This window comes from Chanos chanos, chromosome 7, assembly GCF_902362185.1.
Source record: "Chanos chanos chromosome 7, fChaCha1.1, whole genome shotgun sequence".
Classification (NCBI taxonomy): domain Eukaryota; kingdom Metazoa; phylum Chordata; class Actinopteri; order Gonorynchiformes; family Chanidae; genus Chanos; species Chanos chanos.
This window is the reverse complement of record NC_044501.1, coordinates 32,887,999-32,891,289: the sequence shown is the minus strand read 5'-3', so window position 1 is coordinate 32,891,289 and position 3,291 is coordinate 32,887,999. Positions and strand designations below refer to the sequence as shown.

General features: G+C 39.4%; 1 non-coding gene across 1 annotated transcript; it reads left to right on the top strand.

The window, feature by feature from the left end:
* Positions 1 to 1,880: 1,880 nt before the first annotated feature.
* On the top strand, positions 1,881 to 1,962 carry trnas-gcu (transfer RNA serine (anticodon GCU)). Its single transcript has one exon. It is a non-coding gene; the product is annotated as a tRNA-Ser (tRNA).
* Positions 1,963 to 3,291: the final 1,329 nt, after the last annotated feature.

The window sequence follows — 3,291 nt, the reverse complement described above, 5'->3', positions numbered from 1 at the left end:
AACTAGTATGTGTTCTCGCACTCGCTTATGCTCCAACGATTGTTGATCAGAGGCGCGAATCTGTTTATTACGTTTGATCTAGCCGAGGACAGTAGGGTAAACCGACCGCTGTCTTTGTCCTCACACTCCACATTGCTTGCTGTGTTTCATAAATTCTTCTGTAGCCTGCATGCTGGAGCAATCAATCTCTTATCCCCACCCCCATCTCACTGTATCACCGTCTGTCATAGTTCTGCGCAGCACACCCCCCCGTACAGTAAGTTGTACGCTCACATGTGTTTGTCGTTGTGCACAGTTTATTTAGTTTCAATAAATAAATAAATAAAGATTAGATAGATAGATAGATAGATAGATAGATAGATAGATAGATAGATAGATAGATAGATAGATAGATAGATAGATAGATAGATGGCGAAGAGAAGGATTCTGGACGTCAGGAAATGACTATCACTAAAGCTTCCCAAACTATCGATATATTATAGTGTGACTGTGTGTGGCCAGTGAAATCGCTAGTACTAACTGGAATCATATTATTATATTGGTCAAAATGTTGTACTTTAGGTTCAATTTATCCCCAGAATAAAAAGCAGTAAAGATAATTAGTCTGACAATTATAAATATACAGGTCTGAAAATAGGTGGACAAGGACACATTGTTTGGTAATAGTATACGCGCCTTTCTTCTTCGTCTTCTTCTTCTTCTTCTATCAGTGAGACTGAAGCAATGTCAAGAACTTCAGAGTTTGTCATCGCTTACAACAAGCACACCGAGCTCTTCTATCCCACCCCCATCTGTGTGCTCGCACACAATATTCTCCTCGAACAAACGGTCTATTCATCGTGAAAGTCCTGCTCGGTTTGCTAGTCTAGGATAATGAAACTCGAGGGGGCTCTGGGGATCAGGAGCCTTGCATGTGAATAAATGAGAGGTGTTGGACTACTGAGCAAGTAGTGATTTTGTACCATTTTAACGTTTATCTCTGTTCTTGGGAAACATCCCTTATTGTTTGAAAATCGGATATATCTTCGAGTGTGTGTGTGTGTGTGTGTGTGTGTGTATGTGTGTTTATCTTGGAAAACGTCCGTCAGTGTTTCAAAGTCAGCTACATCTACGCGCGCGCGCGCGTGTGTGTGTGTGTGTGTGTGTGTGTGTGTGTGGGGGGGGGGGGGGGGTTAAAAAGCCGAAGAAGTCGCATTAGCCTACAGGAAGGGCATCATCTTAAAGTTAACTCCGAACAGCTGAACAGCTCTCTCTCTCTCCCTCTGTGTGTGTGTGTGTGTGTGTGTGTGTGTGTGTGTCCGTGTGTGTGTTATTTCAGTAATGGGCCAACACTGGCACCTACTGGCTAAATAACGTTATAGCCTATAATGGTAATGTTGTCATTGCTTATGGTTGTCATGACCATAAAACGTGTCGTCCACAATTTGACTGGAAACAATCGAATTTCAAAGAGACTAATCGCATTGAGCAGGCCACATAATTCCGCAGCTGGTATTTTCGTTCGAGACTGAGTTAAGCGGTAAGGGGGCAGCTCTGATTTTTGTTGAATGTTCGTTCTCCTGCTGTAGACCATTCTTAGGTCGATGTATCAGGTAGTTTTCGAACGAATTGCGTATTTTCAAGCAACTCATTTATATTTAGCCATCCGTTGGGTTTAAACCAAGATGCTACATGAATGAGTGTTATTTTTTAAAGTACTTTTTAAAGAACAGGTAACAGAACACAGAACATGATATATGTCAGGTGATTGGATCTGTCTGGTCACGCGTTGTGTAACAGGTGTAATAATGATTAAGAAAAAGAAAACAAAAAAAAAAACACGTTGGGGTTAGCAGGGTTGTTTTAGGAATTCCTTCCATTTTTCTGTTACGCGTGGATGTGACGAGGTGGCCGAGTGGTTAAGGCGATGGACTGCTAATCCATTGTGCTCTGCACGCGTGGGTTCGAATCCCATCCTCGTCGATTTCTTTGCCAATTCGTTGTTTGTGCCAGTGATTGCAGAGTAGTTGCTGTTATTACTTCCATTAACAAACAAACTGTAAGTCATTAGGGTCAGTTAAATCAGTGAAGCTGAAAGGAGTAGTATTATGAACCAAAGGGCAATTGCAACAATCAGACCACTGCAGTGACAGAAGATGCTCTTACAAGATGCCTTATATAGCAAAATAGTCTTTTCAGGAAAAATAACACTTTTATCATGGTCATAAACCAGTGTGATGCTAGTGTACTAGACAGAACCTTAGCTTTTTAGCAAAAACTGAAGTAGATCACTTCCATAAAAGCTGGCATTGTTGGGATTTCAAGTCTCTGCCATTATAGACACCTGAACCACCAATTAATGTATCCACCTTTGCATGTTGCTCTAGATCCAAAAGTAATACTCTGACCATCTAGCATACTTTGGACTCTAGCATTTTGCAAATAACATTAGGTAAAACCCTAGAGAAAAAATGATATTTCAAAAGAACAAGACATTACAGAAGTCTTTTGTTTTTTAATTGCATTGAATATCCAAGAAAAACTTTACAATCATTACGGTCATCTTTCCTATTCTTGTCATCATCTTAATTTTAATCATCTAGAAAAAAGGCAAATACAAGGTAATGGATCGTTTAAAAAAAAAATCACTTATGTCTGCTTCAATATGAGGTACCAGTATCTTTTCTATCTTCTTGTAATATACAAGAATGAAGGGTCTCCCACAAACTTCTCCATATTCTTGTTCTACCTGTCTATCAAAGAATAGTACTCTCCTATGTTTTCAAAGAAATTCAGTTCTAGATATGTAGATAAGTATAAGCACCTTTTTTTCTTTTTTTTTCTTTTTTTACAAAACAAACCCCTCTACAAAATGATGGCAAACTGTGAAAATAAAATGAAATAAAAAAAAATAAAATAAAATAAGAGCAAAAATATACAAACACTAATTCCCAAAAGAACCTTTGCAAATTTGCAATTCTGTGAGTTAGGTTTCATATAAAGAAACAACAGGGAATTCGGTAAAGTATAAGCTGAGAGTTTTCTATCTTTCACACACTAAGTTCCAAGAAAGTAACACTGCAGACATTACACCATTTTCTCAAGGACACACAACCATGCAACCATGAAGTCAGCATTCTGGATCAAATAAAGCTATAAATCCTGAGGGACTACTCTATCTTGACCCCCTTCTTTGTAGAGTGAAAAGTCCCAGCACTCAAAACTCCCTGGAGATGAGTCTGTAATGGATACTACTTAGTGAGGGAGGGGGGGGGGGGGGGGGGGGGGGGGCATAAAAGTTGGAGCACTCAT